At 49.2% G+C, this 25,996-nt stretch overlaps 1 protein-coding gene across 1 annotated transcript in view; it reads left to right on the forward strand.

Annotated features, from left to right (window-relative positions):
* The window catches only part of LOC137545331 (aldehyde dehydrogenase family 3 member B1-like), a 469,940-nt gene that overhangs the window by 90,015 nt on the left and 353,929 nt on the right, over window positions 1-25,996 (forward strand). Inside the window, exon 2 of the mRNA XM_068266442.1 lies at window positions 4,729-4,789. The gene's annotated coding sequence lies outside the window, so the exon portion shown is untranslated. The remainder of the gene's footprint in view (window positions 1-4,728; window positions 4,790-25,996) is intronic.

The raw sequence follows: 25,996 nt of genomic DNA on the forward strand, positions 1-25,996 counted from the left end.
CCAGGACTATTCTTCCAGTGTATACAGCCTAACCATACGCAGCCGGCCGTGTCATACACACTGCACATGCATGCACAGTCCACACATAACCAGTGTCCTACACTCCCGGGAGTATTCTTCCAGTGTATACAGCCTAACTATACACAGCCGGCCGTGTCATACACACTGCACATGCATACAAAGTCCACACATAACCAGTGTCCTACACTCCCGGGACTATTCTTCCAGTGTATACAGCCAAACCATACACAGCCGCCCGTGTCATACACACTGCACATGCATACACAGTCCACACATAACCAGTGTCCTACACTCCCGGGACTATTCTTCCAGTGTATACAGCCTAACCATACACAGCCGGCCGTGTCATACACACTGCACATGCATACACAGTCCACACATAACCAGTGTCCTACACTCCCGGGAATATTCTTCCAGTGTATACAGCCTAACCATACACAGCCGGCCGTGTCATACACACTGCACATGCATACACAGTCCACACATAACCAGTGTCCTACACTCCCGGGACTATTCTTCCAGTGTATACAGCCTAACCATACACAGCCGGCCATGTCATACACACTGCACATGCATACACAGTCCACACATAACCAGTGTCCTACACTCCCAGGAATATTCTTCCAGTGTATACAGCCTAAGCATACACAGCCGGCCGTGTCATACACACTGCACATGCATACACAGTCCACACATAACCAGTGTCCTACACTCCCGGGAGTATTCTTCCAGTGTATACAGCCTAACCATACACAGCCGGCCGTGTCATAGGAGGAGGGCGGCGCAGGAGAAGAAGGCCACGCTTTGAGACAAAAACAACCCAGGCCTTGCATGCGGACAAGAAGCGTGCGGATAGCAATTTGCTTTTTGTCGGCATGCAGTCATAAATGTAATACAGGTGAGAGGTTCTGTAAAAAGGGACCGGTAACGCTAACCCAGCAGCAGCAGCACACGTGATGGAACAGGAGGAGGGCGGCGCAGGAGGAGAAGGCCACGCTTTGAGACACAACAACCCAGGCCTTGCATATGGACAAGAAGCGTGCGGATAGCAATTTGCTTTTTGTCGGCATGCAGTCATAAATGTAATACAGATGAGAGGTTCCAGGAAAAGGGACCGGTAACGCTAACCCAGCAGCAGCACACGTGATGGAACAGGAGGAGGGCGGCGCAGGAGGAGAAGGCCACGCTTTGAGACACAACAACCCAGGCCTTGCATGCGGACAAGAAGCGTGCGGATAGCAATTTGCTTTTTGTCGGCATGCAGTCATAAATGTAATACAGATGAGAGGTTCTGTAAAAAGGGAGCGGTAACGCTAACCCAGCAGCAGCACACGTGATGGAACAGGAGGAGGGCGGCGCAGGAGGAGAAGGCCACGCTTTGAGACACAACAACCCAGGCCTTGCATATGGACAAGAAGCGTGCGGATAGCAATTAGCTTTTTGTCGGCATGCAGTCAAAAATATAATACAGATGAGAGGTTCCAGGAAAAGGGACCGGTAACGCTAACCCAGCAGCAGCACACGTGATGGAACAGGAGGAGGGCGGCGCAGGAGGAGAAGGCCACGCTTTGAGACACAACAACCCAGGCCTTGCATGCGGACAAGAAGCGTGCGGATAGCAATTTGCTTTTTGTCGGCATGCAGTCATAAATGTAATACAGATGAGAGGTTCTGTAAAAAGGGAGCGGTAACGCTAACCCAGCAGCAGCACACGTTATGGAACAGGAGGAGGGTGGCGCAGGAGGAGAAGGCCACGCTTTGAGACACAACAACCGAGGCCTTGCATGAGGACAAGAAGCGTGCGGATAGCAATTTGCTTTTTGTCGGCATGCAGTGTTCCCAGCAGCGACACAGAGCACAATGCTATACAGTGGTGGGTGAGCGGTGTACTACTATTCCCAGCAGCGACACAGAGCACAATGCTATACAGTGGTGGGTGAGCGGTGTACTACTGTTCCCAGCAGCGACACAGAGCACAATGCTATACAGTGGTGGGTGAGCGGTGTACTACTATTCCCAGCAGCGACACAGAGCACAATGCTATACAGTGGTGGGTGAGCGGTGTACTTCTGTTCCCAGCAGAGACACAGAGTGGCAGTAAACACAATGCTATATAGTGTGGGTGAGCGGTGTACTACTATTCCCAGCAGCGACACAGAGCACAATGCTATACAGTGGTGGGTGAGCGGTGTACTACTGTTCCCAGCAACGACACAGAGCACAATGCTATACAGTGGTGGGTGAGCGGTGTACTACTATTTCCAGCAGCGACACAGAGCACAATGCTATATAGTGTGGGTGAGCGGTGTACTACTGTTTCCAGCAGCGACACAGAGCACAATGCTATATAGTGTGGGTGAGCGGTGTACTACTGTTTCCAGCAGCGACACAGAGCACAATGCTATATAGTGTGGGTGAGCGGTGTACTACTGTTTCCAGCAGCGACACAGAGCACAATGCTATACAGTGGTGGGTGAGCGGTGTACTACTGTTCCCAGCAGCGACACAGAGCACAATGCTATACAGTGGTGGGTGAGCGGTGTACTACTATTTCCAGCAGCGACACAGAGCACAATGCTATACAGTGGTGGGTGGGTGAGCGGTGTACTACTGTTCCCAGCAGCGACACAGAGCACAATGCTGTACAGTGGTGGGTGAGCGGTGTACTACTGTTCCCAGCAGAGACACAGAGTGGCAGTAAACACAATGCTATACAGTGGTGGCTGAGCGGTGTACTACTGTTCCCAGCAGCGACACAGAGCACAATGCTATACAGTGGTGGCTGAGCGGTGTACTACTGTTCCCAGCAGCGACACAGAGCACAATGCTATACAGTGGTGGGTGAGCGGTGTACTACTGTTCCCAGCAGAGACACAGAGTGGCAGTAAACACAATGCTATACAGTGGTGGGTGAGCGATGTACTACTGTTCCCAGCAGCGACACAGAGCACAATGCTATACAGTGGTGGGTGAGCGGTGTACTACTGTTCCCAGCAGAGACACAGAGTGGCAGTAAACACAATGCTATACAGTGGTGGCTGAGCGGTGTACTACTGTTCCCAGCAGCGACACAGAGCACAATGCTATACAGTGGTGGGTGAGCGGTGTACTACTATTCCCAGCAGCGACACAGAGCACAATGCTATACAGTGGTGGGTGAGCGGTGTACTACTGTTCCCAGCAGCGACACAGAGCACAATGCTATACAGTGGTGGGTGAGCAGTGTACTACTGTTCCCAGCAGAGACACAGAGTGGCAGTAAACACAATGCTATACAGTGGGGGCTGAGCGGTGTACTACTGTTCCCAGCAGCGACACAGAGCACAATGCTATACAGTGGTGGGTGAGCGGTGTACTACTGTTACCAGCAGAGACAGAGAGTGGCAGTAAACACAATGCTATACAGTAGTGGCTGAGCGGTGTACTACTGTTCCCAGCGACACAGAGCACAATGCTATACAGTGGTGGGTGAGCGGTGTACTACTGTTCCCAGCAGTTACACAGAGTTGCAGTAAACACAATGCTATACAGTGGTGGCTGAGCGGTGTACTACTGTTCCCAGCGACACAGAGCACAATGCTATACAGTGGTGGGTGAGCGGTGTACTAATGTTCCCAGCAGAGACACAGAGTGGCAGTAAACACAATGCTATACAGTGGAGGCTGAGCGGTGTACTACTGTTCCCAGCAGCGACACAGAGCACAATGCTATACAGTGGTGGGTGAGCGGTGTACTACTGTTCCCAGCAGAGACACAGAGTGGCAGTAAACACAATGCTATACAGTGGTGGGTGAGCGGTGTACTACTATTCCCAGCAGCGACACAGAGCACAATGCTATACAGGGTGAGCGGTGTACTTTTGTTCCCAGCAGAGACACAGAGTGGCAGTAAACACAATGCTATATAGTGTGGGTGAGCGGTGTACTACTGTTCCCAGCAGCGACACAATGACTGGGGGGACCCTGGCTAGCCTGGCTGGAGAGAGAACTACCCTGCCTGCCTACCCAAAGCTAAACCCACAGACAAATGGCGGAGAAATGACGTGAATCGGGTATTTATTTACCCGAACCACGTGACCCGTTCGGCCAATCAGAGCGCGTTCGGGTCCGAACCACGTGACCCGTTCGGCCAATCACAGCGCTAGCCGAACGTTCGGGTAACGTTCGGCCATGTGCTCTTAGTTCGGCCATGTGGCCGAACGGTTTGGCCGAACTCGAACATCACCCGAACAGGGTGATGTTCTGCAGAACCCAAACAGTGGCGAACACTGTTCGCCCAACACTAGTTGCATCAAACGATATATTGATTGTAGCAAACGGCCTGATGCACATTTCTCGGCCTTCACAGAGGCCGCTTCCTCAGAGGCAGAAGTGTAAAGATATCTGTGACAACAGATAATCGTATAATTCAGTGCTTCACCAGCCGTATGTGGAGAAATATCACTTTATTATAAAGGACATTATTGTGGCCAGACTGATGGCACCCTGTCTCATCTTGGGGTGAGGTACCAGCTGGCGTCTTGTTATTGGCTTCTGATCCAGCATGACATGAGGTCTCTCAGGTGGGCTGCTATGCCACCCTTTAGGACAACCTGCTGGCTTATATCCAGATAAGTATCCCTCTGCAAGTATTATTATACATTCTACTTCCTATGTATTCCTCTTGTATTAGAACGGCTCCTAACATACTATTGTTACATTTTTACAGATCTAATAAGCTTCAGTGCTTTTTTGCAGAAGCAGGACATCTGGCTGCTGGTGACCCTCAGGTAAGTAATACAGATTATCCTGATTATTAGTATAGTACTGACATCAGATGAGCTCACACTGTAACACACACCACAGTCACATCTCTGTAACCTTCCATACTTGTAGATTGAAGATTCCAGCACTTTTCATGTTAGCCCCACAGTGCATACAGGGAACATAGTGATAGTTACAAAGGTGGAAATAGAGGAGTTATACAAGTGTGTCAGATATTTATGTTGTACACAGCGGGTCTGCGCTGCCTAATGTGAAGGAGTGCCAGCTTTGCCTCCCTTACATGGCAGCGCTCACTGCCTTCCTTAGTTATGCTTACATAGCGACACTGCAATACTTCATTCGCGGCCGCTGCCATGTTCATTTACATGTACATTAACATAATACCGACCACTAGTGAAGTATCGCTGTAACGATCCTTCCCAGGACCACCCGCAGTTAAGGTTATGTGCGTTGCTATGTAAGCAAAGTGTGTAACTAAGGAAGGCACCTTCTTACATAGCAGCAAGCGCTAAGCAGCATGGATTGGTGAATCAGGCCCTGTGTTTAGTGGTTAGCATCACAATCATTATTATTGCACTCAATAATGAATAGTATATTGCACATTATCAGTATCACTTATTGCACATGTTCATTAAGTATTCAATAACAAAATTGTCTTAGAGAAGATTTGGGGCTTGATTCACAAAGCGGTGCTAACCTACTTAGCACGCCTAAAGACTTTTGGGCGTGATTACCATAGCACTAAGTAGGTTAGCACCATTTTGAGGAATAAACTCGAGCGCAAAGTTTTGTGTGCGCAAAGTCCGGTGCACGTGCAACGTCGCATAGGGTTTAATGGGCGCTGCGCGCACCGTGCTTCGCAAAACTTTGCGCGTGGGGACTTTGCGCGAGTTTATTTTATCATGCCTAAACTGAGTTTAGGCGTGATAATGAGATTTTCACCAGCGTCCTAACTGTTAGCACCGCTTTAGTGAATCAAACCCTTGAGGTTTAAAAGGTTTCTGGCAGATGGGGAAAGTCTTTAGCCTGTTTGTGTGGATGGATTGATCTAAAACATCTGCCTGATGGTAGAAGCTTTGCCAGATACAGCTAAAGCATTGTCAGCCCAGGACAGGACCACTGCGATGGTGACTCCCAGAAACTTAAAGGGTACCTGATTGGTGATGGTCAAACATCCAGATTTTGCATTTGTGAACGCTACACACAAACATTACTGCAAATAATCGCAAACCGATTGTGAACCAGCGAGCCCCCTTGACTTTAGGGCAGGCCGAAGTTCTGAAACTTTCAGGGCCTCTCTGCAGCCACAATTTAAGCTACAGAAGGTGCCGGACAGCGGCATGGCGGAGGGGATCAAGGGTGGAATGTTTCACAAAAATAACATATTTTATGCAGAAGCTTTTTCATGCGTTAATGCAAAAAAAGAGTAGGAACAGTGATGCTCGGATACCTTCCCATTACGGATTCCACTATTCGGCCATGGTTGAAAAAAAATCCGGAAATGACGTGATTAATTTCCGGATTTGAAACGGACTCATGAATTCGACCCAGATTTTTCCTGTGAATGAGGCAATCACGGAAATTCATGGCTGTGATTACGGAAGAGCGTTTTAACTAATAGCAAGCCCCCATACATGCTACAATCCCCCAAATTGCATGGATTATAAAGGTGAGATGTGGCTATTCAAAAATAACTTTTAGTTTTTGAGAAAATCGATTTTAAAATTTAAAACAAAAAAGTATTCATGATTAAAAAGCCGCCAAAACCCGCCGACTTTAGCAGTTAATAGCAAAGTCCCCTTACATGGTAGGAACACCAAATTTGCCAGATATGTTAAAAAGAACAGTGGGAACAAGAGGACAAACATTTTTTCAAAAAGACTTTATAGTTTTTGATAAAATCAATTTTAAAATTTCAAAGGAAAATAGAATACATTTAAATGCAGCAAATATCAGTTCTTAGGGAAACAATTCCTGACAACTTTAGCGGTTAATAGCAAAGGCCCTTACATCCCAGCAACACCATATCTGCAGGATATGTTACAAAGGTAATGGGATACAATATATATATATATATATATTTATGTTCAGATAGTGGGACATTTTTTTCAAAGGAAAATAGAATACATTTAAATGCAGCAAATATCAGTTAGTATAGCTAGTATAGTTTCTACCCGTATAGCTAGTATAGTTGCCCCCAGTATAGGTAGTAAAGTTGCCCCCAGTATAGCTAGTATAGTTGCTACCCGTATCACTAGTATAGTTGCCCCCAGTATAGATAGTATGGTTTCCCCCAGTATAGGTAGTATAGTTGCCCCCAGTATAGACAGTATGGTTTCCCCCAGTATAGGTAGTATAGTTGCCCCCAGTATAGGTAGTATAGTTGCCCCAGTATAGCTAGTATAGTTGCTACCCATATAGCTAGTATAGTTGCCCCCCCCCCCTGTATAGACAGTATGGTTTCCCCAAGTATAGGTAGTATAGTTGCCCCCAGTATAGGTAGTATAGTTGCCCCAGTATAGGTAGTATAGTTGCCCCCAGTATAGCTAGTATAGTTGCCCCCCCCCCCTATAGACAGTATGGTTTCCCCAAGTATAGGTAGTATAGTTGCCCCCAGTATAGGTAGTATAGTTGCCCCCAGTATAGGTAGTATAGTTGCCCCCAGTATAGCTAGTATAGTTGCTACCCGTATAGCTAGTATAGTTGCCCCCAGTATAGCTAGTATAGTTGCCCCCAGTATAGCTAGTATAGTTGCCCCCAGTATAGCTAGTGTAGTTACTACCCGTATAGCTAGTATAGTTGCCCCCAGTATAGCTAGTATAGTTGCCCCCAGTATAGGTAGTATAGTTGCCCAGTATAGCTAGTATAGTTGCCCCCAGTATAGCTAGTATAGTTGCTACCCGTATAGCTAGTATAGTTGCTACCCGTATAGCTAGTATAGTTGCTACCCGTATAGCTAGTATAGTTGCCCCCCCCCCCTATAGACAGTATGGTTTCCCCCAGTATAGGTAGTATAGTTGCCCCCAATATAGGTAGTATACTTGCCCCCAGTATAGGTAGTATAGTTGCCCCCAGTATAGCTAGTATAGTTGCTACCCGTATAGCTAGTATAGTTGCCCCCAGTATAGCTAGTGAAGTTGCCCCCAGTATAGGTAGTATAGTTGCCCCCAGTATAGCTAGTATAGTTGCTACCCGTATAGCTAGTACAGTTGCCCCCAGTATAGATAGTATGGTTTCCCCCAGTATAGGTAGTATAGTTGCCCCCAGTATAGACAGTATGGTTTCCCCCAGTATAGGTAGTATAGTTGCCCCCAGTATAGGTAGTATAGTTGCCCCAGTATAGCTAGTATAGTTGCTACCCGTATAGCTAGTATAGTTGCCCCCCCCCCCCCCTGTATAGACAGTATGGTTTCCCCAAGTATAGGTAGTATAGTTGCCCCCAGTATAGGTAGTATAGTTGCCCCCAGTATAGGTAGTATAGTTGCCCCCAGTATAGCTAGTATAGTTGCCCCCCCCCCTATAGACAGTATGGTTTCCCCAAGTATAGGTAGTATAGTTGCCCCCAGTATAGGTAGTATAGTTGCCCCCAGTATAGGTAGTATAGTTGCCCCCAGTATAGCTAGTATAGTTGCTACCCGTATAGCTAGTATAGTTGCCCCCAGTATAGCTAGTATAGTTGCCCCCAGTATAGCTAGTATAGTTGCCCCCAGTATAGCTAGTGTAGTTACTACCCGTATAGCTAGTATAGTTGCCCCCAGTATAGCTAGTATAGTTGCCCCCAGTATAGGTAGTATAGTTGCCCCAGTATAGCTAGTATAGTTGCCCCCAGTATAGCTAGTATAGTTGCTACCCGTATAGCTAGTATAGTTGCTACCCGTATAGCTAGTATAGTTGCTACCCGTATAGCTAGTATAGTTGCCCCCCCCCCCTATAGACAGTATGGTTTCCCCCAGTATAGGTAGTATAGTTGCCCCCAATATAGGTAGTATACTTGCCCCCAGTATAGGTAGTATAGTTGCCCCCAGTATAGCTAGTATAGTTGCTACCCGTATAGCTTGTATAGTTGCCCCCAGTATAGCTAGTATAGTTGCCCCCAGTATAGGTAGTATAGTTGCCCCCAGTATAGCTAGTATAGTTGCTACCCGTATAGCTAGTATAGTTGCCCCCCCCCCCCCTATAGACAGTATGGTTTCCCTCAGTATAGCTAGTATAGTTGCCCCCAGTATAGCTAGTATAGTTGCCCCCAGTATAGCTAGTATAGTTGCCTCCAGTATAGCTAGTATAGTTGCCCCCCCCCCCCTATAGACAGTATGGTTTCCCTCAGTATAGCTAGTATAGTTGCCCCCAGTACAGCTAGTATAGTTGCCCCCAGTATAGCTAGTATAGTTGCCTCCAGTATAGGTAGTATAGCTGCCCCAGTATAGCTAGTATAGTTGCCCCCCCCCCCCCTATAGACAGTATGGTTTCCCCCAGTATAGGTAGTATAGTTGCCCCCAGTATAGCTAGTATAGTTGCCTCCAGTATAGGTAGTATAGTTGCCCCAGTATAGCTAGTATAGTTGCCCCCCCCCTATAGACAGTATGGTTTCCCCCAGTATAGGTAGTATAGTTGCCCCCAGTATAGGTAGTATAGTTGCCCCCAGTATAGCTAGTATAGTTGCTACCCGTATAGCTAGTATAGTTGCCCCCAATATAGGTAGTATAATTGCCCCCAGTATAGGTAGTATAGTTGCCCCCAGTATAGCTAGTATAGTTGCTACCCGTATAGCTAGTATAGTTGCCCCCCCTATAGACAGTATGGTTTCCCCCAGTATAGGTAGTATAGTTGCCCCCAGTATCGGTAGTATAGTTGCCCCCAGTATAGGTAGTATAGTTGCCCCCAGCATAGGTAGTATAGTTGCTACCCGTATAGCTAGTATAGTTGCCCCCCCTATAGACAGTATGGTTTCCCTCAGTATAGCTAGTATAGTTGCTACCTGTATAGCTAGTATAGTTGCCCCCAGTATAGCTAGTATAGTTGCCTCCAGTATAGGTAGTATAGTTGCCCCAGTATAGCTAGTATAGTTGCTACCCGTATAGCTAGTATAGTTGCCCCCCCCCCCCTATAGACAGTATGGTTTTCCCCAGTATAGGAAGTAAAGTTGCCCCCAGTATAGGTAGTATCAGTGGCGTACCTAGGGCATTTGACACCCGGTGCTGGGTATTAAAAAGACACCCCCCCCCCCATTAAAAAAAAAAAAAAACAGCAAATGTGGCATGCTAAACGTGACACGGCGGGTAATGCCAGGTGTAGGCTCGCTCCCCCCCCCTAAAGTTGTCCTTAGTATAGTATAGTGGCACCAGTATAGCTAACAAAAAATGGGTGCGGTTATAACATGCGGCGCGCATTGCGCGCCGCGGCGAAAAATGGGCGTGGCCATGACCGGATGAGGGCAGAGCTAACTAATTTAAAGTGAACCCGGGATAAGAGTGATATGGAGGCTGCCATATTCATTTTCTTTTAAACAATAGGCAGCCCTGCTGATCTATTTGGCTGCAGTAGTGAACTGAATTACACCAGAAACAAGCATGCAGCTAATCTTGTCAGTTCTGACAATATTGTCAGAAGCCCCTGACCTGCTGCTTGCTTATTCAGGGTCTATGGTTTAAAGAATTAGATGCAGAGGACCAGCACAGCAGCCAGGCAGCTGGTATTGCTTAAAAGGAGATAAATATTGCAGCCCAATATTATTCTCACCTCGGGTTCCCCTTAAAAGTGCAACACAAAGACAGTGGGCCTTTCCCCAGAAAATTCACATAATTGTTCAGGTTTTCTCAAGAAAATACACGTAATGTGAACAGATTTGACCAGAAAATAGTTCAATCATGTCGGCAGATTTGCCCAAAAAACACGTTCAATCATGTCGGCAGATTTGCCCAAAAAACACGTTCAATCATGTCGGCAGATTTGCCCAGAAAATACATGCAATCATGTCGGCAGATTTGACCAGAAAATACATGCAATCATGTCGGCAGATTTGCCCAGAAAATACATGCAATCATGTCGGCAGATTTGCCCAGAAAATACATGCAATCATGTCGGCAGATTTGCCCAGAAAATACATGCAATCATGTCGGCAGATTTGCCCAGAAAATATATGCAATCATGTCGGCAGATTTGCCCAAAAAACACGTTCAATCATGTCGGCAGATTTGCCCAAAAAACACGTTCAATCATGTCGGCAGATTTGCCCAGAAAATACATGTAATCATGTCGGCAGATTTGCCCAGAAAATACATGCAATCATGTCGGCAGATTTGCCCAGAAAATACATGCAATCATGTCGGCAGATTTGCCCAGAAAATACATGCAATCATGTCGGCAGATTTGCCCAGAAAATACATGCAATCATGTCGGCAGATTTGCCCAGAAAATACATGCAATCATGTCGGCAGATTTGCCCAGAAAATACATGCAATCATGTCGGCAGATTTGCCCAGAAAATATATGCAATCATGTGGCAACCTGGCCAGAAAACACTTCAATCATGTAGCAGACCTGGCCAGAACAGTCGATACACCTGCTAATATAAATTAAATAAAAATTTACTCACCTGAAGCAGCAGCAGACCTCCTGTCCCGGCCTCCGTCCGGCGCGCAGCTCTCACGATCCTCTGCAGCCAGCAACTGAAACTCCCGCGGTGAGAGCAGGGCTACGGGAAAATGGCGCCCGAAGCCCTGCATTGCAGACTCAGTCTCCAGAGCAGGGCTTCGGACGCCATTTTACTGTAGCCCTGCTCTGCCGCTGTTGGAGCTGCGGGCTGCTGCTGTCAGTGAACTGACACAGCGTCTATTAGACGCCGAAAATCAGTTCACGCTGGGGGTGCTTGGACAATATTAGGGGGTGCTTCAGCACCCAAACCACCCCCCTGGCACCGCCACTGCCCCAGTATAGCTAGTATAGTTGCCCCAGTATAGCATAGTGGCCCCAGTATAGTTTAGTGTAGCATAGTGGCCCCAGTGTAGCATAGTGGTCCCAGTGTAGCATAGGTGCCCCCAGTGTAGCATAGTGGCCCCCAGTGTAGCATAGTGGCCCCCAGTGTAGCATAGTGGCCGCCAGTGTAGCATAGTGGCCGCCAGTGTAGCATAGTGGCCCCCAGTGTAGCATAGTGGCCCCCAGTGTAGCATAGTGGCCCCCAGTGTAGCATAGGTGCCCCCAGTGTAGCATAGTGGCCCCCAGTGTAGCATAGTGGCCCCCAGTGTAGCATGGTGGCCCCCAGTGTAGCATGGTGGCCCCCAGTGTAGCATAGTGGCCCCCAGTGTAGCATAGTGGCCGCCAGTGTAGCATAGGTGCCCCCAGTGTAGCATAGTGGCCCCCAGTGTAGCATAGTGGCCCCCAGTGTAGCATAGTGGCCCCCAGTGTAGCATAGGTGCCCCCAGTGTAGCATAGTGGCCCCCGGTATGAGGGAAGCTTGGAAGGTGGGGTGGCGGGGTCCCCTCCTTCCGGCGCTTCCCCCTCCTAATTAGCAGCAGCCAGCAGCTTAGCGAAGCGGGCGGGGAGGACTTACTCACCTGCTCCAGGCGATGGCGCATAACGTCATCCTCACGTGACGCTGGTCTCTCTGTCGCTCACTGTGCTTCCGCAAATCAGGAAGCACAGTGGGCGGTGGAGAAGGTGGAGACCAGCGTCAGGTGACGATGACGCTATTTGCCATCGCCTGGAACGCAGGAAGTAGGTGAGTAAGTCTTCTCCGCCCGCTCCTGCCCGCTCATCAAGCTGCTGCTAATTAGGAGGGTGAAGCGCCAGAAGGAGGGGACCCAGGTGAGGGAGGTGGGGGGTCCGGCCCCCCTCCCCGCCGCTTTCCCCGCCACCCCTCCTTTCCGGGTTGCTTTCCCCCTCCTGTCCGGCCGGCACAGGCCTCTGTGGGGGCCTTGATGACACCCCCTGGGGCGCCCGACACCCGGTGCGGGGCGCCCCATGCCGCCCTATGGTAGGAACGCCACTGGGTAGTATAGTTGCCCCCAGAGGCGCCTCTAAGCATAGGCAGTACAGGCCATTGCCTGGAGTGCCATTGGTCCTGGGGGGCACCATGTTTCTGGATTAAGCCCTGCCCTCAAATTAAGCCCCACCCATCATGGGTGTTCTATTACTTGCTTCTGCTGCATCTACTTAGCATAAGTTGCAGGCAGCTGCCACTTCTGTGCCTTGTGCATCCATCTTTCCCCCTTTGTGTCTCCTTCTCTCCTTTTTGTGCCTCCTTCTGTCTCCTTGTGCCTCCTTCAGTCCCTTGTGCCATGTCTGACCCCCTGTTTGTCCTCCTGTCTCACTTTGTGCCTCCTTCTGTCTCCATGTGCCTCCTTCAGTCCCTCTGTGCCACCTCTGCCTCCTTCTGTGCCCATTTCTGCCTCTTTCTGTCCCCCTGTGCCTCTTTAGGTCCCCTTTGCCATTATTTGTCCCCTTGTGCTACTTCTGCCTCCCCGTTCCTTCTTCAGTCCTACTCTGCCTCCTTCAGTCCTCCTGTGCCTCCTTCTGTCTCCCTTTGTGCCTCCTTCTGTATCCATGAGCCTCTTCAGTCCCCATGTGCCAACTCTGTCCCCTGCACCTTCCTCTGTCCCCTTATGCCTCCTTCTGTGCCCCTTTGTGCCTTCTTCTGTCTCCCTGTGGCTCTGTCACCCTCTGCCTCCTTCTGTCTTCCTGTGCCTCCTTACATCCCCCTCTGCCATCTTCTGTCCCCCTTTTGTGCCACCTCCTGTCCCCCTTTGTGCTTACTTCTGTCCCCCTTTGTGTCTCCTACTGTCTCCCTGTGCTTACTTCTGCCCCCTTTGTGTTTTTTTCTGTCTCCCATTGTCCCTCCTTCTGTCCACTTTGTGCCTCCTTCTGTCCCATTTGTACCTCCTTAAGTCCCCCTGGGCCTCTTTTTCCCCCCTTTAAGCCTCAATATGCCCTCATTGTGCCACCTCCTGCCCCACTTTGTGCCTCTTTCTGCCCCACTTTGTGCCTCCTTCTGCTCCCCTGTGCCTCCTTCTGTCCTCTTTTGTGCCTTCTGGCCCTCATGCCTTCTTCTGTCCCCCTGTACCTCCTGCTGCCCCTCTGTGTACCTCCTTATATCCTCCTGTGCCTCCTTCTGTCCTCTGCGTCTCTTCTGTCCCTCATTGTGCCTCTTTCTATCCCCCTGTGTGCCTCCTTCTGTCTCTTTGTGCCTCCTTCTGTCATTGCCGCATTACGATTATTTTCTGGTGAAACGCTGCTGCATTACGATTATTTCCTGGTTAAACGCTGACGCATTATGATTATTTTCATGGGGGGAAGGGAAGGCACCATGGGGGCTGGGGTGCCACAGGTTTTTTCGCCTGGAGTGAAAAAATGGCTAGAGGCGCCCCTGCAGCAAGGAGTACTGCACAGATTCCTTCCGCAGACCTGAGCTCTCCAAGACGGGAGGAGTCAGACTGACAGTAGTAGGAAGGATAGTCTGAAAGTGACACTAGGAGAAGGTGTCACTGACAGGACGGGGAACCGCCTCCAACAGTGAGGTCGGTTCTCGAGGTCAGACAAGCCAGGTCGTACACACACGGACAGATAAGGTACAGTATCAGAAATATTGAGGTACAAGATCAGGAGACAGAAACAGAGTCTAAGGATGAGCCGGGGTTCGGCAACAGAGTATCAGAAATATCGAGGTACAGGATCAAGTTTCAAGAGGATAGTCAGGCAGGCAAATAGGTCATAACAGATAATCACAATCAAACTAGTACTTTAGCTATCAAAAGAATCTAGCTAAGTGTAGGATTACAGCTCCAGCTGGTCCCGGCACACTTGTGGATCTGACTACGGATCTGGGTGCTCCCACATATGTGATCGCACGCCAGACAAAGAGCAAGTGAACAACCAGCAGTATATATACTCTAGGACCTTTCCAGGACCTCCCTAATTGCTGGTCCAATGAGAGCAGTGGAATTTGTCAGCTGACCCAGCTGGTCAGCTGACTCCCTTCTAACTGTTATTTAAACTCTGCCTCTGTGCTCGCGCGCGTGTAAGTCTGAATCTTGGTGGACCACCAGTCCCAGCCACACCAGTACTGTCATGCAATGTATCTAGTGCGGGGGCCGCCTCTGATGCGGATTCCGCCGTTACCAATGCGGATTCCGCCGCACTGCCTATGCGGCATGCGGCGTTTTTTCCGCGCTGTGACGCCATGCTGGACGCGGAAACAGCCGCCTCACCTTGAGAGACGGCGGCCTTTCCGCGTTTCCTTACATATAGGTAGTATATTTGCCCCCAGTATAGCTAGTATAGTTGCTACCCGTATAGCTAGTATAGTTGCCCCCAATATAGGTAGTATAATTGCCCCCAGTATAGGTAGTATAGTTGCCCCCAGTATAGCTAGTATAGTTGCTACCCGTATAGCTAGTATAGTTGCCCCCCCTATAGACAGTATGGTTTCCCCCAGTATAGGTAGTATAGTTGCCCCCAGTATAGGTAGTATAGTTGCCCCCAGTATAGGTAGTATAGTTGCCCCCAGCATAGGTAGTATAGTTGCTACCCGTATAGCTAGTATAGCTGCCCCCAGTACAGCTAGTATAGTTGCCCCCAGTATAGCTAGTATAGTTGCTACCCGTATAGCTAGTATAGTTGCCCCCAATATAGGTAGTATAATTGCCCCCAGTATAGGTAGTATAGTTGCCCCCAGTATAGCTAGTATAGTTGCTACCCGTATAGCTAGTATAGTTGCCCCCCCTATAGACAGTATGGTTTCCCCCAGTATAGGTAGTATAGTTGCCCCCAGTATAGCTAGTATAGTTGCCTCCAGTATAGGTAGTATAGTTGCCCCAGTATAGCTAGTATAGTTGCCCCCCCTATAGACAGTATGGTTTCCCCCAGTATAGGTAGTATAGTTGCCCCCAGTATAGCTAGTATAGTTGCCTCCAGTATAGGTAGTATAGTTGCCCCCAGTATAGCTAGTATAGTTGCCCCCCTATAGACAGTATGGTTTCCCCCAGTATAGGTAGTATAGTTGCCCCGCAGTATATCATGTCCCTTGCTGCATTTTCGATCCTCTGGTCATGTTTAGTCGCCCAGGCGTGGCCCTGTCCGCGGACCTTTATTTATCACGCTCCCATGGCTGTGAGGGTTTCTTCACTTGGGAAGTTTTCAAAGGCTTAAACTGCGCATGAGAAGAATGCTCCCAGCCAGGGGAGTGCGAGTTTTGAAGTGCTTGGCCCGGGGCCACGCATGCGCGGATATTTCAGAAAGAGCAGGGCCACACTGAAGTTGATTGGAAGCACAGCACCGACCTGATGGACTGCAAAGGGTTGGAAGAAGCCCCAGGTAAGTAAATATTACCTTATCCTTCCTGCCTAAGATTTTCTTTAAGCAGGGGCGCCTCTAGCCATTTTTTCACTCCAGGCGAAAAAACCTGTGGCACCCCAGCCCCCATGGTGCCCCCCCCTTCCCCCCATGAAAATAATCATAATGCGTCAGCGTTTAACCAGGAAATAATCGTAATGCAGCAGCGTTTCACCAGAAAATGATCGTAATGCGGCAATGACAGAAGGAGGCACAAAGGGACAGAAGGAAGCACACAGAGGGATAGCAAGAGGCACAATGAGGGACAGAAGAGACGCAGAGGACAGAAGGAGGCACAGGAGGATATAAGGAGGTACACAGAGGGCCAGCAGGAGGTACAGGGGGACAGAAGAAGGCATGAGGGCCAGAAGGCACAAAAGAGGACAGAAGGAGGCACAGGGGAGCAGAAGGAGGCACAAAGTGGGGCAGAAAGAGGCACAAAGTGGGGCAGGAGGTGGCACAATGAGGGCATATTGAGGCTCAAAGGGGGGATAAAAGAGGCCCGGGGGACTTAAGGAGGTACAAATGGGACAGAAGGAGGCACAAAGTGGACAGAAGGAGGGACAATGGGAGACAGAAAAAACACAAAGGGGGCAGAAGTAAGCACAGGGAGACAGTAGGAGACACAAAGGGGGACAGAAGTAAGCACAAAGGGGGACAGGAGGTGGCACAAAAGGGGGACAGAAGATGGCAGAGGGGGATGTAAGGAGGCACAGGAAGACAGAAGGAGGCAGAGGGTGACAGAGCCACAGGGAGACAGAAGAAGGCACAAAGGGGCACAGAAGGAGGCATAAGGGGACAGAGGAAGGTGCAGGGGACAGAGTTGGCACATGGGGACTGAAGAGGCTCATAGATACAGAAGGAGGCACAAAGGGAGACAGAAGGAGGCACAGGAGGACAGAAGGAGGCAGAGTAGGACTGAAGGAGGAACGGGGAGGCAGAAGTAGCACAAGGGGACAAATAATGGCAAAGGGGACCTAAAGAGGCACAGGGGGACAGAAAGAGGCAGAAATGGGCACAGAAGGAGGCAGAGGTGGCACAGAGGGACTGAAGGAGGCACATGGAGACAGAAGGAGGCACAAAGTGAGATAGGAGGACAAACAGGGGGTCAGACATGGCACAAGGGACTGAAGGAGGCACAAGGAGACAGAAGGAGGCACAAAAAGGAGAGAAGGAGACACAAAGGGGGAAAGAAGGATGCACAAGGCACAGAGGTGGCAGCTGCCTGCAACTTATGCTAAGTAGATGCAGCAGAAGCAAGTAATAGAACACCCATGGTGGGTGGGGCTTAATTTGAGGGCAGGGCTTAATCCAGAAACATGGTGCCCCCCAGGACCAATGGCACTCCAGGCAATGGCCTGTACTGCCTATGCTTAGAGGCGCCTCTGCCTTGCTGCACTGAGGCCTAGTCCTCTGTGTTACTGTTACACCAAACACTACACTCTACTCAGGTGAACAGAGGTTAGCTAGTATATCGGATTATCGGTGATACTGCAGATCACATATAATCTGCTATACATCTGTATTCCCCGTGATACTGCAGATCACCGGTAATCAGACCTCTCTGTGCTTCACCGATCGTTACAGAACGCCAGACCAATAAACTGATGGCGCACGAGCTGACCCTCTGACTGTGCTTGCCACTTCGGTGGATACTATCCATCAAGCACTGGGCCAGCACAAAGCTTTGATTGATGCCCTAACAGGCTCTGTGCAAACCCTTCAGACGTCAGTTGATTCGGTGCGATCCCCTCCTAGTGATGACATACGTATGCCTGTACCTGATAAATTTTCCGGCCACAAGTCTGACTTCCGGAATTTTAGGAGTAGAGTGTTGTCATACTTCGAGCTGAGACCCCGATCCTCGGGGACTGAGACCCAACGGGTCATATTTATTAAAACATTGTTAACCGGTGACTCCCAGACCTGGGCATACAATCTGCCTCCCACTGATACTGCTCTAACTTCGGTAGAGGAATTTTTTAAGGCCATGGCCGTGATATACGACGACCCTGACCTTGCGGCTACCTCTGAGCGCAAGCTCAAACTTTTGCGGCAAGGCAGAGGTTCAGTCGAGGATTACGCGGCAGAATTCCGCAGATGGTCAGTCACTGCCAGATTTGATAATTTTGCCCTGATGGATTACTTCTTGTCTGGGTTGTCGGAGGAGGTCTCCGATTTAATGTTAACTTTGCCCGAACCCAGGACAGTCGATGAGGCCATCACATCGGCCATCCGAGTCGACCGTCGATTACGCCATCAGAGGCAAATTCGAGGCAGTCACCGTGTAAGGGCGACATCCTATGCGGCACCCTCTGCTGCACCCTTAGTAACACCGTCCCCCTCTGTCTCATCCCCTCCGGCCTTGCCTCCACCCGAACCAATGCAGATTGGTCGATCGAAATTGACCCAGGTGGAGCGAAGGCGGAGGATGACGGAACAGCTGTGCCTGTATTGTGCAGCAGCAGGGCATAGGGTGCGAAACTGCCCTAACAGGTCGGGAAACGAGTTTGCCTAGGAGTAGTGGGGGGTGACACCCTGGGCACACACATTTCACCCCTTAAAGAAAAAAAATTGCTTCTCCCTTGTACAGTTATATGGGAGGATAAATCTGTATCCACTGAAGCTTTTATTGACTCTGGCTCAGCGGCTAATTTTATAAATTTCGAATTTGCTCAGGAGTTGGGTCTTCTACTCACTCCCGTGAGACCCCCCATTCAGGTCACAGCAGTGGACGATTCCCCTCTGCAACGGAATCGTGCTCTGTCGCAGACTCCGGTGGTGAAGCTCACCATAGGGGTATTGCATGGGGAACAGTTACAATTTTTTGTGTTACACATGTCAACCTCCACTATTATCCTAGGCATGCCGTGGTTGCAGATCCATTCACCACAAATAGACTGGGTCACGGGCCAGTTAACCTCCTGGTCTCCTCATTGTTTTCAGCAGTGTTTGGGGAAGTTAACGTTGGGGCAAACCAGAGTTCAGGTGGAAGGTGTACCAGACCAGTATGCTGAATATTCTGATGTATTCTGCCCCAAAGCAGCCGATAAATTACCTCCACATCGCCCTTTCGATTGTCCCATTGATCTCCGTTCTGGTTGTGTTCCCCCCCCGGGGGTCATTTATACAATTTGTCGGGACCCGAAAAAGTGGCTATGCAAGAGTACATCAGGGAGAATCTGGCCAAAGGTTTCATTCGTCCGTCCCGGTCGCCTGCTGGGGCAGGCTTCTTTTTCGTAAAAAAGAAAGACGGAGGCCTGCGGCCTTGCATCGATTACCGCGGTCTCAACAAAATTACTGTAAAGATTCGCTATCCGCTACCCCTGATAGACGATTTGTTCACTCAGATCACGGGCGTCCAGATCTTTTCTAAGCTGGATTTACGGGGTGCGTACAACCTGGTACGCATAAGAAAGGGCGATGAGTGGAAAACGGCCTTTAATACACCGGACGGGCATTACGAGTACCTGGTGATGCCCTTCGGGTTATGTAATGCCCCGGCCGTTTTCCAGGAACTCATCAACGAGGTCTTCAGAGAGGTGTTGGGGAAATTTGTTCTAGTCTACCTAGACGATATTCTTATTTTCTCCAACAATCTCTCTGAACATAGGACCCATGTGAGGTTCGTTTTGAACAAGCTAAGGCAGAACCTATTATATGCAAAAATAGAAAAATGTATCTTCGAAGTAACATCTGTCGCCTTTCTGGGGTACATAATTTCCACCACAGGCCTGTCTCTGGATCCTGCCAAGGTCTCCGCTGTTCTGGAATGGCCTCAGCCGGTAGGCTTGAAATCTCTTCAGCGGTTTCTTGGCTTCGCCAACTATTATAGGAGGTTCATAAAGGGTTACTCTACGGTCATTTCGCCACTTACCAGTCTCACCAAGAAAGGGGCAGATACCTCTCACTGGTCTCCTGAGGCGTTACAGGCTTTTGCCACCCTGAAGGGCCTATTTTGTTCTGCACCCATCCTCAGACATGTGGATACATCTTTTCCATTTATTGTTGAGGTGGATGCCTCGGAGGTCGGGGTGGGGGCTGTGCTGTCTCAGCGATCTGGCTTGCAGGGTAGAATGCACCCCTGTGCTTACTTCTCCCGTAGGTTCTCCCCTGCGGAAAGGAACTACGATATTGGCCATTAAGTTAGCTTTTGGCCATTAAGTTAGCTTTCGAGGAATGGCGACATTGGTTAGAGGGAGCGGAGCATACGGTCACGGTCTACACTGACCACAAGAACCTAGAGTATATTGAGGGGGCTAAGAGGATGAGCCCTCGTCAGGCTCGTTGGTCATTATTTTTCTCCAGGTTCTCTTTCATTATTACGTACACCCCGGGTAGCAAAAATGTCAAGGCGGATGCTTTATCCCGGTGCTTCGAGTCAGAGACAGCACAGCCCTCCATTCCAGAGACTATTATTCCCCAGAGGTTGGTACTAGCCGCAACTGAGACTTGGGAGGATTGGAAGGGGACTTTAATTCCCTTTCAACATGACATCCCGGAAGGGAAGTGTCAGGCATGGACTCACCCCCACCGCCAGCGGTAGTACGAACGCCGCTCTCGCGGCTGACGTCATCGGGACCCCGAACTTCCGGTCTGTCCCGGCGGTCTCCTCCTCCGCTCAACGGGTCACCAGGAGCATGTCTCAGCAGGGCAGGGCAACGCGCGCACGCACGGAGCGTCACGCCCTTTATGCCCTGAGAAGGAGGATCCCATGAGCAGATTGCCGGGACAGTTGCCGCCCCTTTTCTGACGTCATCGGGGGGGGGGTGGAGATTGCTGAAGTGACAGTCTGCATTTAAGCAGCAGACTGTCAGTATTCTGTGTCCGCTGTAGCGATCACACCTGTGTTAGCTCTCGGATCCACAGTATACCTATATATTGGTGCTGCCAATATATAGGTACTGGAAGACCATACCATTGTGATTTATCTGTGCCTTTGACCTTTTTGCCTGTTTCTGACCTTGCTCTTGCCTCATCCTCTTGTACTTCTGCCGATCTGATCTCCTGTTGCCGACCTTGCCTTGTCTCTCGTTTTCGCCTCTGAACTTGTGATACTGTACCTTGATATTTCTGATCTCCTGTTGCCGAACCCCGGCTCGCTCTTAGACTCCGCCTTTGCCTCCTGATATTGTACCTTATTTGTCTGTGTGTGTGCGACCTGGCCTGTCCGACCTCGAGAACCGACCTTGCTGTTAGAGGCGGTTCCTCGCACTGTCAGTGACCCTTCCTATTGAGGGTTACTTTCAGTATATCCTTCCTGTTGGCTGCCCGACTCCTCCTGTCTAGGAGAGTTTGGGCTGCGGAGGGAATCTGTACAGTACGCCTTGCTGTACTGAGGCCTAGTCCTCTAGTATTACTGTTGCACCAATCACTACACACTTTAGGTGCCAGAGGTTAGTTAATATATCGGATTGTCGGTGAGACTGCAGCTCACTTATAATCAGATATATATCTGCATTCCGGTGATACTGCAGATTACCGGCAATCAGACTCTCTCTGGGCCTATCTACCATCTCAGAACGTGACAGTACAGCGGACCAATAATATGGATGCTCTGGTCCAGCAGGTTAACAACTTGACGACAGCCGTCACTCAATTAAACCAGACCGTTAAAGATCAACAGGTCCAGCTTAACCGACTAGCAGAGGTTGTGCAAAACCTGCAGGCACCAGTTAATCCCACTCCTGTTTTGCCAGTTGAACCCAAAATGTCGTTACCCAAGTTGTTTTCAGGGGAACGCTCCGATTTCCGTAATTTCCGGGATCGGTGTCAATCATATTTTCAAATGCGTCCCATTTCCTCTGGTTCTGAATTGCAAAGGGTCACGCTCATAAAGACCCTTTTGCAAGGAGACTCACAGACATGGGCCTACAGTCTACCCTTGGGTCATGAGGCTCTTACCTCTGTAGAAAATTTTTTCGAAGCCATGGCGGTCGTATATGACGATCCAGATACTTCCGCCACCGCTGAGAGGAGACTAAAAAGACTCAAACAGGGTCAGAACTCAGTGGAAATCTATGCTGCAGAATTCCGCAAATGGTCATTTTCCACCAGGTGGGAGGCGCAGTCTCTCTTGGATCGCTTCCTAACGGGGTTGTCTGATTCTGTGTCAGAATTAATGTTGAGTCATCCTGAACCTAGAACTTTAGATGAGGCTATAAGTCTTGCTATCAAGATTGACCGCAGAGTACGGTTTCACAGGTCTACCAGGCAACGACCCTTCATGCGCTCACAGCCTTCCACAAGTTTTGCCTCTTCCTCTTCTACTGAGGAGCCCATGCAGCTGGGTCACTCTAAATTATCTGAGACAGAGAAATTAAGAAGGAGGAAGGAGGGTTTGTGCTTATATTGTGGGGACAAAGGTCATATCGCCTCTGTTTGTACCAAGAAGCCGGAAAACTTCTCCGCCTAGGGTTAGTCGGGGGTACTACCCTGGGCGAGAATTTCATACCTCCAAAAGATAAAATCCTATTTCCTATTTCCATTTCTTGGGACAAACAAAACATTGCACTGCAGGCCTTTGTTGATACGGGCGCCGCAGCCAATTTTATGGATTTTAATTTAGCACTTAAATTAGGCATTCCAGTGGTTCCTCTTGAGAAACGCATTATAGTCACTGCAATTGACGATTCCCCATTACAAGGTAGTCAACCTGTCTCTATTACTCCTGAATTAATCTGTACCGTTGGGGTATTACATTGTGAAAAATTACGATTTTACCTTATCAGAATGCCTTCTTGCTCGATTATACTGGGTCTTCCCTGGCTACGGCTACATTCTCCACAGATCGATTGGGCTTCTGGTCAGTTGCTGTCTTGGTCATCCTACTGTCAGAAGCACTGCATATCAAAATGCCCTCTTCGTGCCACTCACTTAACTCCTCAATGTTTACCTCAGCCTTATAGCTCCTTTGCCGATGTGTTTTGTCCTCGATCGGCCGATTCACTACCTCCTCACAGGCCTTATGACTGCCCAATCGAGCTTAGACCAGGAACCATGCCCCCTAGAGGTCATCTTTATAATCTCACAGGACCCGAAAAGGTGGCCATGAGGGAGTACGTTCAGGAGAACTTAGATAAGGGGTTCATTAGACCCTCTAGGTCTCCCGCGGGGGCAGGATTCTTCTTCGTGAAGAAAAAAGATGGGGGGCTGCGTCCCTGCATCGACTATCGAGCCCTTAATGCCATAACGATAAAGAACTGTTACCCACTTCCCCTGATTGATGACCTTTTTTCTCAGGTCACAGGTGCCCAGATCTTCACTAAACTAGATCTCAGGGGAGCTTACAATCTGGTCAGAATCAGACAGGGTGACGAATGGAAGACGGCATTTAATACTCAGGATGGGCATTACGAATACCTAGTCATGCCCTTCGGTCTGTGTAATGCCCCCGCTGTTTTCCAAGAATTAGTTAATGACATTTTTAGGGAGGTGGTGGGGAAATTTGTGGTCGTTTATTTGGACGATATTCTGATCTTTTCTCGTAATATCAAGGAGCATAGGTCTCAGGTCCAATATGTATTACAAAAGTTACGGGAGAATTCATTATATGTCAAGTTGGAAAAATGTTTGTTTGAGATCAATGAAGTTCCATTCCTTGGCTATATCATTTCCAGATCTGGGTTAGCTATGGATAGCAGTAAAGTTGCGGCAGTTTTGGACTGGCCGCAACCAGTTGGTCTAAAAGCTTTACAACGTTTTCTGGGTTTTGCTAACTATTACAGGAAATTTATAAAGGGGTACTCTGCTCTGGTAGCTCCCCTTACTGACATGACTAAGAAAGGAGCTAATGTTAACAATTGGTCTCCTGAAGCCATTTCTGCTTTCTCGAGTCTTAAAACTGCTTTTTGTTCTGCCCCCATTTTGCACCATGTCGATTCATCCAGGCCTTTCATCGTGGAGGTAGACGCATCAGAAATTGGGGTTGGGGCAGTCTTGTCACAGTACTCCGGATCACAAGGGAGACTTCACCCTTGCGCATTTTTTTAGAAAAAATTTTCTGAGGCAGAGAGAAATTACGATATTGGGAACAGGGAGTTATTGGCTGTAAAATTGGCTTTTGAAGAGTGGCGACACTGGCTGGAGGGGGCGGAACATGTTATTACGGTCTATACAGATCATAAGAACTTGGAATATCTGAAGGGGGCTAAGAGGTTAAATCCCAGGCAGGCACGGTGGTCTTTATTCTTTTCTAGGTTTGATTTCATCATCACGTTCAAACCTGGAAGCAAAAATATCAAGGCTGATGCTCTTTCACGATGCTTTGACATTGAATCAGTACTGCCCTCCGAACCAGAGCCAATTTTATCCGAGAAGGTGGTGTTAGCCAGTATAGACTCGATGGGGGATATTGCATCTGTTCTGCTTCCCTACCAACAGGATAGTCCTGCAGGGAAACCGTCCGATCTCATGTTTGTACCGTTACAGTTCAGATTACAAATACTTCAATTCTTTCATGCTCATAAGCTAGCTGGTCACCCTGGAGTGGCTCGAACTAGAGAATTATTGTCCAGGAGCGTCTGGTGGCCTTCTTGGAGGAGTGATGTCGAGGATTTTGTTGTATCTTGTTCAGTGTGCTCACGGAGTAAACCCTCACGTGTATCTCCGGTGGGTACCCTCCAGCCGCTGCCCATACCCTCCGAGCCCTGGACTCATGTATCCATGGATTTTGTGGGGGAGTTACCACCCTCGGAGGGTAATACGGTGATTTGGGTCATTGTTGACCGATTCTCTAAAATGGCCCATTTTGTACCTTTGAAGAAACTTCCTTCCGCTAAAGAACTTGCTGATCTTTTCGTAATCCACGTGCTTCGTCTTCACGGGGTTCCTGAAAACATAGTATCTGACAGGGGGGTGCAGTTCGTTTCGGAATTCTGGAGGGAATTTTGCAAGGCACTGGGGATCACCCTCTCCTTTTCTTCTGGGCTTCATCCCCAGACCAATGGGCAAACGGAGAGAATGAATCAGTCCTTGGAACAGTATCTCCGATGTTATGTGGCTGACAATCAAACGGAGTGGGTTCAGTACTTACCATATTCTGAATTTGCCCATAATAATCTTCGGAGTTCTTCCTCAGGGTTTTCACCTTTTCAAATTGTCAATGGAAGGTCCCCAAGGTTTTCATCACTCCCTGTCAGGACCTCACCTTTCCCTGCTCTGGAGGTCTGGCAAGAGACGTTAAGATCTCTTTGGAGGGAGGTTAATAATAATTTAAAGAAAACAGTGTCGGTCCAGAAACAACAGGCTGACCGAAGGCGTTCTCCCGAGTGGGAGTTTTCTCCCGGAGATCTTGTCTGGATCTCTACTCGGCACATCGCCTTACGACAGCCATCAGCAAAACTGGGACCTAAATTTATAGGTCCATATCCTATAGCTAAAAGGATCAATCGGGTATCTTATCAAGTGACATTACCTCAGTCAATGCGGGGAGTAAGAACATTTCATGTGTCATTACTGAAACCCGCAGTACATGCGGACTCTGGTCCTCCTCCTGTGCTTGTTGACGGTGAACCTGAATATGAGGTTGAGAGAATTCTGGATTCCCGGTTTGTTCAGAATTCTCTTCAATACCTGGTTCATTGGAAGGGTTATGGCCCGGAGGAGAGATCCTGGGTACCAGCACATCAATTTCATGCACAGGAACTCATACGAGAATTTCATGATACTAATCCTGATAGACCTTCATTGGCGCGTTCGGAGACCACGCCTCAGGGGAGGGGTAATGTCAGGCATGGACTCACCCCCACCGCCAGCGGTAGTACGAACGCCGCGCTCGCGGCTGACGTCATCGGGACCCCGAACTTCCGGTCTGTCCCGGCGGCCTCCTCCTCCGCTCAACGGGTCACCAGGAGCATGTCTCAGCAGGGCAGGGCAACGCGCGCACGCAC

The sequence above is a fragment of the Hyperolius riggenbachi genome, chromosome 2, assembly GCF_040937935.1.
Source record: "Hyperolius riggenbachi isolate aHypRig1 chromosome 2, aHypRig1.pri, whole genome shotgun sequence".
Classification (NCBI taxonomy): Eukaryota; Metazoa; Chordata; class Amphibia; order Anura; family Hyperoliidae; genus Hyperolius; species Hyperolius riggenbachi.